Below are 11,971 nucleotides of genomic sequence, written 5' to 3' on the forward strand. Positions count from 1 at the left end.
ATTCAATTGCAAGTAGGCCTGAGTCAATTATGCTCAAAATTTTGCCCAAAATGCTTTCAGGAATTTCCCTAAATTTTTATCTATTATGCTCATCAGATGTTCCCATTATGCTTGCAATATGCTCTTAGATTAGCAACAATTCTGACAATTATCTTTGAACATTTTAATCAGTGAATGCTCTGTTAGATTATTGCACTAAAAGTGACTGTTCTATTAGAGAGTATCAATCTACAATGGATTTGAGTGCTCAGCTTGCAGCATCCATGCACTGACTGTTCTATTGGAGAGCATCGATCTATTTTCATGGAATTAAGCTCCATAGCTTGAAATATCCACCTAATATGCTAGCATTATGCAGCATAGCACTCCAGCCTATTATGCTTTTTATTATGCTGGCATAAATATTTCCTAATTGCAAGTACTTCATAAGGAGATGTGAGTGATTGAAGAATTCCTTGAACACATTAGTGAATTTTATTGTTCAAAGAGTACATTTATCCTGTTGTATTGATTTCTGCTTGTCACAGGTCCATATGCATTGGATTGCTCTGTATAACAACACCCGTTCAAAATAACGAACTTATCTTGAAAATACTCATCAATCTGCAATGTTATCTGCTTTATAAAGCCAAATTTCTGTTCATTTAGATCTATTAATTTTACATCTCTGCCTATGTCATTGTTTCCCTTACCATATCAATGATTGTTTGTTCCATTGATTGTTTGTTCCATTGATTGTTGAGTGCAGCTGTATGAAGCTGTCATCAAAGTTAATAAATGCATGGCTAGAGCAGACTAAAACATAGCATTACAAATCATTTGGGGTATCAATTCAGCCAACTAGTTTGTAAAGAATAATTGGCTATAAGCTTGTGCAATATTTTGAGTATTGATGGATGAGAAACTGATGATTGAGTTTATGTGACCTAATTTATTTAAGCGTGTGGTCATGCACATGTATGATTGTTTACTGTAAACTACATGTGTGTAATGTAATAGACTAATCGCACAATTTGTTCTTGAAGCGACCTATAGAATGTGAGTAGGTTAATGTACAAGTATATATGGTATGCCTCATTATATAGCTTAATGAGGATGTGGGAAATGTATGCAGGAGCTGGAATAAGAAATGAAAGATCTGGCAGTTTGTCTGCTTATTGAGCACAATGCAACTACTGAATATAGATAATTATTATAGAGTTAATTATGAAGGAGTCATTGCAGTGATAAACATGCTTACTTATGCTCATAATTATAAATTTAGCATGTGCTTATTGTACTACACTTGAAAGTTGTTAATGCAACTTTATGGTAAAACGGTCTATTCCTCAGGGGCAGCAGAGAAAGGGGGCTGCAACCCTGTGAAAAATTATGGGGGGCTTAGCACCCCTAAAGTTATCTGTAGAGCCTAGCTCAATAGCACCAATAATTTAGATACTCTAATAGAGCAATCAAGATTGAAGTATATACTCTAATAGAGCAGTCACGGTATTCTTAGAGGAGCAGTGTAGCAAGCTATGTATGTAGTTATAAATAAGGAGATATAGTCTAGTTGGTGGAGGGCAACTTTTGCCAGCAGGTAGTACAGTGACCTTTATTGGTCTTCAACTTACTGCTAGACCATGGCATCATCAATCTAGACCCCCTTAAATAATGTCCACCCTTGCTATTCCTGCATTAAAATCATACTGTCAATCATTCCATAAACTATCATTAGATTGACAGCTATCATGGATGATTCAGCTTTGGTGACTGCTTTCCAAAGTAATGTGAGTGAGATGATGAGTGTGCAACATAGAACACAGGGAAATGCAATACTTAGTGTGCTGGTCCTAGCATGAGATCAACTACATGGCAGGGGTCTGGGATTCCACCCTTGTGCTTTAACACCTTGATTGAGAGTGCTAATGACAAAATGGAAATTATAATGCTATAAATTAACATTGTGCAACTTTTTAAAGTATATACCACATTGTTTCAAATGCAACTATAGCTAGATGCACTCCTACAATTATAACTAAGTGAGTTTGGATAACAATGTAACTACACATGTTAACAATTAGTGAAACCTAACAGTGATTATATCATCATGTACATTGCAGGATGTCTGGGGTGCCATCCCCGGAGGACTACTTTACTTGAACATAAACACCCAACCACACTGCATGAGGACATCAAAGTGCACAATATGCACCTTAAACATTGTAAATTATACATAATTGTGTTCTTCAGTATGATTAAAGCTATAGCCTTTGCCCTAAACATTGAAGAAGTTGCTAGCTAGCTAGGTTATGCAGGATTATTGACATACCGATACACAAGGTTTTTGATCTGAAACTATATTCTGTATTTAATATTATAATGACTGTGCAAGTTTTATTAATAAGCAACTTGTCTACAGCTGTTCAATTGACACAACTAATAGTAGATGGCAAATGTAGTGACTATACATGGTTGTTCTAATAGAGTGAATGTTCTAATAGAGTGAATGTTCTATTAGAGTAGTAGCTTCCAATGACCTTTTAACTTTAAAAGTCAAGGATTTGACCACTTCTTAGAAACCTCAGATGTTCTTCTGGATCTTCCCCTGTGATTTAAAGCTCCTAGGAAGACAGTTTGTAACAGTAGGAAGGAGGCAACCCACCAAAATCATTGAAGATCATTGCACTGAAAATTTCATCTCTGCCAGCCAGATGGTTAGAAAAGTTGCAGCTCTTTCAAACTTGGTGTGTAGAATACTTATACATCCAACTTCATTACTATCTTATGTGATAGGATTGGCTTCTCTTCTCTTGGCTAGTAGAGTACCTCGAACGAAAAATTTTCTCGATCCATCCTTCCGCAGAATATCAGCCTCCATGGAAAATACAGGCAAAGTTTTACTCACTTCTATGCATGGTTTGGTAGGCCAACAATACTTGATATCACACTCAGAATCTGGGAACTCTGGACGTCTTCTTTGGAGCTCACGAAATAAAGATCAATCACGTGAGTTATTAAAATCCGCGTGTCTCTCCAACAAGGGAACTCAGTTCCAAACCAAGGGTGGTATTAGTGATGGGGCACTAAAGGTAAACATACTACGATATCCGGGGATTTGTTTCTTGCTACTTCATTTTTCTCGTTGCGGACCCTACTAAGAGGTAAAGGAAGCCTGTTCCACCACCCGGATACGTTCGCCATACTCTCGCTTCTCCTGTAATTCATGACGGCGATATACAGATGGTTTGCTGGAGTTACGGTAACTTGGTGCATTAGGGTGGAACACCCTTACGTCAAGAAAGGCACTTTGTCGCCGTCCCCAGAAACCACGTGCATGAATATCTGCCCTGGCATTATCCTGTCGGTTGGCAGACTTGGGAGTGATTACTTCACCACTGAAGGGCTGTAAGGGAGGCTCAGTAGCAACATCTGAACACACCCTTGACAATAAACCTGCCGTGATGTCACTAAGAGTTTATAGTAATGTTATAGTAAAGGAAGCTAGCCACATTGATTTAAGAGTCTATAGTAATGTTAGTAAGTTATTACTGCATAGGCGGCGAAAAGGGGGGGGCTAGGGGGCTAAAGCCCCCCCTCGGTCTGCTGAGGGGGGGCTTAGCCCTCCCTCAGAATGATATCACACCGAAATTATCTTTCTTGGAGTGGGGCTGAAAACCGTGATAAAGATCGAGATACTCTAATAGAGCAGTCACTCTAATAAAGTAGTCAGTGTGTAGCGAGCTATGAAAGGATTTTTATGTAGTTTATCAGCTAGAAATGATAGCTGGTGAGGTGGAAAGCAAGTCTGGGTCAGCCCAGCCCCCCTCATATCAACTACTTCCTCCGCCGCTAGTTATTAGTAAACAAGTTTAAATCATCATGATCAATTATGATTATGATTACTGAAAACACAGTTACAAACTGATATGTTCAGGTAAGGAAAAACATTACAAATCACATAGATAAGAGTCAGTTATAATTTATCTAAAAATACTTGTAGAGATTGGGATTCTATTGTGTCAATTGGTAAATTGTTCCAATCGCGGATAGATTTGGGGTAATAGCTGAATTTGTAATGATCTGTTCTAGCAAACGGAATCTCAAAATTATTGCAGTGGGTAAGTTGTTCCATTCATTAATTGTTCTTGAGTAAAAGTTATAGTGTCTACAGCTTCAATGTCGGATTTTCAAGATAACCTTCGCCACTGAAAATTAAGCTAATTACATAAAAATCACCTGGACAACTCTCCTAGGGTGTCCATGTTTCTATCCTCGTTTTTCAGCTGGCCTGTGGCATTGTAAGCTGCCAGAGCGTTCCCAGTGACTGGTACGTGAAAAGTAGCCCAAGCGAAGTATAAGTTATAGCCCGAGCAAATAATCGGCATGGCTGTAGTGCAAGTGTGTAATGTATTGGTGTGGACATCTGAAAGTGAACTTCAGTGGCATGTGCGTAGATCGACGGCCACATGTGCTAAAATTATTATTACGCAGTGGCTTTTGACACCCATCGTTTATGTCAATAAGCTCCACCAAATGCTATGACACCTATCGTTTATGTCAATAAGCTCCACCAAATGCTATGGCACCGATCGTTTATGTCAATAAGCTCCACCAAATGCTATGACACCGATCGTCGGTGTCAGAAGCTCAAGGCACCACTAAAAGCTATTGACACCGACGTCGATCAAGATCAAACATACTAATTGTATGAATGTAAGTTTTTGGTGAGTTCAGTGGCGTATCTAGACTTTCCCTATTGGTAGGGTACATCTAGGGCCTCGGGGGCGTAGCCAGGATTTTTTGAAGGGGGTTCCAGCACCAGCATTGAGTTACTAGAAGCAGGAGTCTGGGGGCACAGTCCCCAGCCGCTGAAAGACTTTCAATATTTTAATAAATCAAAACTCATCAAATTACTATATTTTATGCAAAAAGTACATTAATTATGATGCCCCTGGGATGAAGGTAGTACTAGATAAAGTCACCTAGTGGAAACAGACAGCATAACACACAGAGACACATATAGTAATCTGTAAGTGAAGGTTATATCTCACTGTGGTACAGGAGCCATAAATCCACTGATATAAATGACAATCAAAACAATACAACTATAAATATGCATAGCATGAATTCATTTTACATAACACAAGTGATAAATTACTGGAGCTCTATATCTTTAAACACTGCACACCAAAGCTATAGCAGTATAAGGTCATGCTAAGTTTTGCATTTAATGTTGGAATGTCTGAAAAACTTCATATGGACATGGATATTTACATGCATGTTCTATTAGAGTATATCTGACTGCTCTATTAGAGTATATACCTGACTGCTCTATTAGAGTATATCGATCTTTTAAACAAGTTTTGAAGAGGGCTCATGTTACCTCTGTAAATCTTTCCCTGAGAAATGAATCTAAGTTTTATCAATTGTTGTGCTGTGCCATCACACTATATTGCTCACTAATTTTGTCCTGCCATACTAAATGGTGTGTTAGGATCCTGCTTGCAGAAGTCTAAACTTTACAGGGAGGTTCCTGAACCCCCAGAACCCACCTCCCTACGCCCCTGGGCCTCAGCTAGGACACTGTATATATATGCTGCTAAAATCAAGGGCGTCCTCCCCACCAAGAAAAATTTTAATTTCAACAGCTGCAGAAGCCATTTCATCTACAAAAAATATGCTTTTAAATTTTTATGAAGTAATTTATTTATATATTTAACCTGTTCAAATTGCACAGTAACATGAACAACATTAGGGAAGCACCCTCCTGCAGGCCTAGCCTTTTGGTGCCACCCCTTGGATGAATTAGATAGCTAGCTACATAAATAATTAAAATGAACAAGACAACACTATGCACCTTATACATGATGAAACACTACAAGGATCTATAAATATGATGATTACAAACTACAAGAACACAAGGAAGACACGTCCTTATCAATATCACCTACAGCAGGTTATTTAATCACGTGCATAATCTGTGGGCGTTAATTAGAATCGTCGTAATTATTGGCTTCGTGAAAGCTCGATAATAATACTTTGGTGAGTATAGAATAAGTTTTTTACTTGTTAGATAATGCAATGACCCATGAAACTGGTGATTGTGGGTTTCGTCGGTCTTCAGTTCGGTAGGGCACTAGACAAGTTTAGCAGAGCCTGCTGTAGATACGCCGCTGAATGAGTTCGAAGCAAGCTAGGGTTGGCCCGGATTCGCCTATCCGGGCCAACCCTAGCTCATCTCGAACTCACCATAAACTTACCTTCATACAGACAGTGAAAGACATCATTATGTTAACGTTAGGGTTGGGTTCAGCCTTGGTTTCTTCTTCACTAGTCTTCTTAAATATAGTATCATTCACGACTCGTCTTTATAAGGAAAAAGAACAGATATCTATTCGGTCACTGCATGCATCAGTGGCTGACTACCCACCTTGAAAATCGTAGCTTGCACTTGTAGTTGATTGTTTAGCACGGTGGACTAGAGTATACTAATGGCTAAGGGTCGCAGATTTGTTTTAGTGCAATTCTTTTTTCTTTTGCAGAATTTTTTTATCTAAGCTTTTGCTGGCTGGTGTCAATAGCTTCAGATGGCGCTTATTGACACCGACGATCGGTGTTAAGGTTACGGTATAGTCACGGGCAATCATTCAAAATTTTGAATGCCTATCGATTCTTTTTGAGAAGATCATAAAACTAGTCTAGCAGCGTGAAAAGTTTCAAATGAAGATGAAGCCCTTCATATTTACTGTTTTTATGTAGCTACAGTTTAGTTTGAGGCAGGTGGAACACTACAATTTGTTGTAGTAACACAAGTAAGCCAGCCCGTACATCGCTCAGTTCCAGCTGTCACTACCATGTTTTTCCGCCGCAAAATACAGCAAAAGCTGTAGGCTGTATTGGCATTTCTGGGGCATAGTGATACTGTATATTAAATTTATTAGGTCCTGTGGAAGCGGTTTTGGCGTGTTTCTTCTCAGTGACTCAGATACAAGCCTTCAAAGAGTTTGTTTCACTCGAAAAACTACTAAAACTTCAATAAAACGTCTATACAACCAGTAACTTAAAAAAACCGCTACCACAGGACCTAGATATTTTAGTTGTTTAATCACTTGTGTTGAAATTATAAGGATTCAGTAATCTGTTAGTCTGGTTCTTGGCGCCTCGTTTTTATAAAACATCGCTCTGCTGTGGACCACACACCCAAGAACAGTCGTTATTCTGTAGTAAAAACAAACAAACACAATTAGTTGTATTGCTAACACAACACAGTTGTTGAAATTATTTATCCCTGCTTGGGTTAAAGCAGGTTTTGTAATTTGTTCCGCCCACGCATTTTAAAACTATTCCATAACCTTAATAACTTCAGCTTTATTATTATTATGATTATGGTTATGATTATTATTATTACTGAGCAGTCAGCCCTGCTGGTGTGCTCATATTTGCCCCAATACATGTAACACAATTATAATAATGATTGTAGTCCAGTTCTAAAAATGTCAGCATCTGCAACTTCAACAAGATCTACTATTAGTATCATATGTAACTCAGAACATGTGTAGTATAATGTACAATAAAGTAAAGGACGTTCTGGAGCAATGACCCCCTTCCAACCTAATAATAATAATAATAATAATAATAATAATAATAACAATAACAATAATAATACAATCTAATCCAAAACAGCCAAGCTGTAAAAAAAGTGTGCGGCCCTCAGAAAGGCTATGGTGAAAAAAGATGTGAAATCCAAGGTGGCGGCCAAGAAATGGCTGTGATGGTAGGTTAATGGTAAAAATTTTAATAATGACAATTCAGGTAAATTTTGTGAAGCGGGCACAAAAATTCACCTGAATTGTCGTTATTAAAATTTTTATCATTAACCTACCATCACAGCCATTTCTTGGCCGCCACCTTGGATTTCACATCTTTTTTCACCATAGCCTTTCTGAGGGCCGCACACTTCTTTTACAGCTTGGCTGTTTTGGATTAGATTTCATTTCTTTTTGTATTTGTATACCCCAAAGCCGGCCTATGGCCAGCTTTGGGACTTTTTTAACCTATGTTTTTTTTCTTTACTACAGGAAGAAGTAAAGATGAAGTATATATACTTTAAATATTTTATCAGTAAATGTACAAATTATATATATAATACATATGTGACCGGATTTGCAAAAAGGGGCCTTCGACACACATCCAATTTGCCAACTTTGACAATTGATAACTTCAGATTGGAAAGAGCTATTGCCTTGAAATTTGGGCAGTGGTGATTTCTTTGCAGCTGAACTCTCCACATGATGGTTTCTTTGTAGCTGAACTCTCTACAAGGCAATTTCTTCTAGCTGATCTCTCTACAGAGAGATTTGTTTGTAGCTGAACTATCTACAAGGTAACTTCTTCTAGCTGATCTCTCTACAGGGTGATTTGTTCGTAGCTGAATTCTGTACAGGCGATGTGTTTGCAGCTGAGCTCTTTACAAAATGGTTTCTTTGTAGCTGAACTCTCTACAAAGTAACTTCTTCTAACTGATCTTTCTACAGCGTGATTTGTTTGTAGCTGAACTATCTACAAGGTAATATCTTCTAGCTGATCTCTCTACAGGGTGATTTGTTTGTAGCTGAATTCTGTACAGGTGATTTGTTTGCAGCTGAGCTCTTTACAGAATGGTTTCTTTGTAGCTGAACTCTCTACAAGGTAACTTTTCTAGCTGATGTCTCTACAAGGTGGCTAGTTTGTAGCTGAACTCTCTACATGGTGGTTTCTTTGTAACTGAACTTTCTACAAGTTGACTTCTTCTAGCTGATCTTTCAATAGGGTGATTTGTTTGTAGCTTCACTCTCTACAAGGTAACTTCTTCTAGCTGATCTCTCTACAGGGAGATTTGTTTGTAACTGAACTCTCTACAGGTGATTTGTTTGAAGCTGAACTTTCTAAATGATGGTTTCTTTGTAGCTGATCTCTCTACAAGTTAACTTCTTCTAGCTGATCTCTCTACAGGGTGATTTGTTTGTAGATGAATTCTGTACAGGTGATTTGTTTGCAGCTGAGCTCTTTACAGAATGGTTTCTTTGTAGCTGAACTCTCTAAAAGGCAACTTCTTCTAACTGATCTTTCTACAGGACAATTTGTTTTTGGCAGAATTTTCTACAGGGTGATTTCTTTGCAGCTGAACTCTCTACATGGTGGTTTCTTTGTAGCTGAACTCTCTACAAGGTAACTTTTTCTAGCTGATCTCTCTACAGGGTGATTTGTTTGTAGCTGAACGATCTACAAGGTAACTTCTTCTAGCTGATCTCTCTACAGGGTGGTTTCTTTGTAGCTGAACTCTCTATAAGATAACTTCTTCTAACTGATCTTTCTACAGGGCAATTTGTTTGTGGCTGTATTTTCTACAGGGTGATTTGTTTGCAGCTGAACTCTCTACATGGTGGTTTCTTTGTAGCTGAACTCTCTACAAAGTAATTTCTTCTAGCTGATCTCTCTACAGGGTGACTTGTTTGTAGCTGAATTCTGTACAGGTGATTTGTTTGCAGCTGAGCTCTTTACAGAATGGTTTCTTTGTAGCTGAACTCTCTACAAGGTAACTTTTTCTAGCTGATCTCTCTACAGGGTGATTTGTTTGTAGCTGAACGATCTACAAGGTAACTTCTTCTAGCTGATCTCTCTACAGGGTGGTTTCTTTGTAGCTGAACTCTCTATAAGATAACTTCTTCTAACTGATCTTTCTACAGGGCAATTTGTTCGTGGCAGAATTTTATACAGGGTGATTTCTTTGCAGCTGAACTCTCTACATGGTGGTTTCTTTGTAGCTGAACTCTCTACAAGGTAACTTCTTCTAGCTGATCTCTCTACAGGGTGATTTGTTTGTAGCTGAACGATCTACAAGGTAGCTTCTTCTAGCTGATCTCTCTACAGGGAGATTTGTTTGTAGCTGAACTCTCTACTGGTGATTTGTTTGAAGCTGAACTCTCTAAATGATGGTTTCTTTGTAGCTGAACTCTCTACAAGTTAACTTCTTCTAGCTGATCTCTCTACATGGTGATTTGTTTGTAGCTGAATTCTGTATAGGTGATTTGTTTGCAGCTGAGCTCTTTAAATAATGGTTTCTTTGTAGCTGAACTCTCTATAAGGTAACTTCTTCTAGCTGGTGTCTTTACAGGGTCACTAGTTTGTAGCTGAATTCTCTACATGGTGGTTTCTTTGTAACTGAACTCTCTACAAGGTAACTTTTTCTAGCTCATCTTTCTACAGGGTGATTTATTTGTAGCTGAATTCTTTACAGATGATTTGTTTGCAGCTGAGCTCTTTAAAGAATGGTTTCTTTGTAGCTGAACTCTCTACAAGGTACCTTCTTCTAGCTGATGTCTCTACAAGGTCACTAGTTTGTAGCTGAGCTCTCTACATGGTGTTTTTTTTGTAACTGAACTCTCTACAAGGTGACCTCTTCTAGCTGATCTTTCTACAGTGTGATTTGTTTGAAGCCGAACTCTCTACAAGGTAACTTCTTCTAGCTGATCTCTCTACAGGGAGATTTGTTTGTAGCTGAACTCTCTACATGATGGTTTCTTTGTAGCTGAACTCTCTACAAGGTAACTTCTTCTAGCTAATCTCTCTACAGGGAGATTTGTTTGTAGCTGAACTCTCTACATGATGGTTTCTTTGTAGCTGAACTCTTTGCAAGGTAACTTCTTCTATTGATCTCTCCACAGGGCTATTTGTTTGTAGCTGAACTCTCTACATGGTGGTTTCTTTGTAGCTGAACTCTACAAGGTGATTTTTTCTAGCTGAACTATCTCTTTCCATAGTTGCATGAACTCCCTACAAGGTAACTTCTTCTAGCTGATCTCTCTACAGGGAGATTTGTTTGTAGCTGAACTCTCTACATGATGGTTTCTTTGTAGCTGAACTCTCTACAAGGTAACTTCTTCTAGCTATTCTCTCTACAGGGAGATTTGTTTGTAGCTGAACTCTCTACATGATGGTTTCTTTGTAGCTGAACTCATTGCAAGGTAACTTCTTCTATTGATCTCTCCACAGGGCGATTTGTTTGTAGCTGAACTCTCTACATGGTGGTTTCTTTGTAGCTGAACTCTACAAGGTGATTTTTTCTAGCTGAACTATCTCTTTCCATAGTTGCATGAACTCCCTACAAGGTAACTTCTTCTAGCTGATCTCTCTACAGGGTGACTTGTGTGTAGCTGATCTCTATACAAGTTTCTTATTTCTAGCTGATCTCTTGAATTCTCTTCAGGGTGACTGCTCTATTAGGATGACTGCTCTATTAGAGTATCTCGATCTCGCACTTGCTGCACCAAGTTGGATTTCGTGTTATAACTCCGTGGCTTTAAGTCTGATTCTTCTACACCATTGATGAGCCTTTCTAAGATGATTACTTCATCTGTACAACGATTTTCAAAGCATTACCCTAAGCGGTTTATCTGGTAGGCGTGGCAAGCAGTCGTTTTTTTCTTAGCTGATCTCGATTGCGTATTTGTTACACACTGTTGGTTTTTTCATTGTATCTTCCTGGTTTTTAGCTCGATTTCTTTCAAACCACAAAAGGTTTGAGGTTCAATAGTTAACCTATTCACCCACCGATTTTCAGCTTCTTCCCATACGCGGTTTACCCTGTAGGCGTGACAACATATTGGTGTTATTTTTCGTTAATAATCTCTCATAACTCTTTGCCTGTTTATCGTATTTCAGCCAAAGTTGGTATCGAGATGGGCCTTTATATCCCCTTCTGTGTGCCAAATGTCAAGGCAATCGGATAACGCGTTCGCGTTTTATAGCAGTTTTTGTAAGTGTGCGACAAGAAAAAGAAAAATAAGAAGAAGAAAAAATAAAAACGAAGAAACTGAGCCAATTTTTGAAGTCGCATATCTCGGGAATTCGCAAAGCGATTTCGCTCAAATTTGGAATGTGGAGTGCTGCAGTTGAAGGGAATGTCCACAGCAAAAATCGTCTTGTTTCATCAAGTAAGCACAGAGCTACG

Source organism: Dysidea avara, chromosome 1 (genome assembly GCF_963678975.1).
Source record: "Dysidea avara chromosome 1, odDysAvar1.4, whole genome shotgun sequence".
NCBI classification, from domain to species: Eukaryota; Metazoa; Porifera; class Demospongiae; order Dictyoceratida; family Dysideidae; genus Dysidea; species Dysidea avara.